The sequence below is a fragment of the Nilaparvata lugens genome, chromosome 3 (genome assembly GCF_014356525.2).
Source record: "Nilaparvata lugens isolate BPH chromosome 3, ASM1435652v1, whole genome shotgun sequence".
NCBI lineage: Eukaryota > Metazoa > Arthropoda > Insecta > Hemiptera > Delphacidae > Nilaparvata > Nilaparvata lugens.
Window position 1 is genome coordinate 80,269,485 of NC_052506.1, and position 1,224 is coordinate 80,270,708.

Sequence of the window (1,224 nt, forward strand, 5' to 3'; positions counted from 1 at the left end):
AATTTTTATCATGATATTCTAATTATTATCAAACGAAATTCAAATTAAATGCTGTAAATCACCCTGAAGACCTCTGCTACTGCAAATATTGACAACAGGGTAAACAGCTAGATGGAAATTCGATGAGCGCTATCATACAAAAAGTATTTTTGTCAGCCCGGGAATCGAAACCAGTAACTCCTAATTTCCGGTCTGGAATGCTTACCCTTACACCAAACTGACAATCCCTGGATAGGTTTGGTGTAAGGGTAAGCATTCCTGACCGGGAATTAGGTGGTACTGGTTTCGATTCCCGGGCTGACAAATAATTTTCGTATAGTAGCGCTCATCGAATTTCCATCTAGCTGTTTACCCTGTTGTCAATATTTGTAGTTGCAGAAGTCTTCAGGGTGATTTACAGCATTTAATTGGAATTTCGTTTAATGATAATTATTAATAAATTAGCATTTGAACAAATGCAACTGCTACTTTATTTCCATCCATAATATTCTGATATTAAACACATAGGTCTGTTCTGTTCTGTTTATTTGTCAATCGGATGTCCTAAGTTTGAAGCGATTGAACCAACTTTGAGTACTGGTAAAAGAGCGAGATGGAGTTAAACTATGAGCGAGAAAGTGAATAGAGATGAGATTGTGTGTAGCTATATCTATATCCTCAAAGGTTTTTCTGTATCTGCAAACGACCTCGCTGCAATATTCACCTGCCAACTTTCACTTTTGCCGTCAGGCTTGAAAATTACCAATTCAAATAAAACTGGTACATTTAGTGGTCAACAAGGCTCGTTGGTCTAGGGGTATGATTCTCGCTTAGGGTGCGAGAGGTCCCGGGTTCAAATCCCGGACGAGCCCACTTTTTTGGATTCATGCAATAAATTTGGTAAGATTACTTCTTTGGTACTATTCGTCCTAAAGTACTCTTAGCTGAAGTGTAAAGCTGGATCAATTGCATTGTATTTTCATAATTTGTAGAAATTTATCTCTCACAGAGAGAAATTTATATTAATTTGTCAAGAAATTGTCTAGAAATTTGTGTTTGTCAAGCAGGAATTTATATGTCCTCCAGATGAAGGACAATAAAAATAAACTTCAATTATTCGAAATAATTAAATTCAATTATTCGAAAGCCTTCATTCATGATGGATAATTTTATTCCAATACTATTCATCCTGAGAATCGCCCACTTTTATTGGAATTTCACGAACAAATTCTTTAAAATAGAGTG

General features: G+C 35.8%; 1 non-coding gene across 1 annotated transcript; it reads left to right on the forward strand.

Moving 5' to 3' along the window:
* The first annotated feature begins 779 nt into the window (after window positions 1-779).
* Trnap-agg lies at window positions 780-851 on the forward strand. The gene has a single exon. It is a non-coding gene; the product is annotated as a tRNA-Pro (tRNA).
* Window positions 852-1,224: the final 373 nt, after the last annotated feature.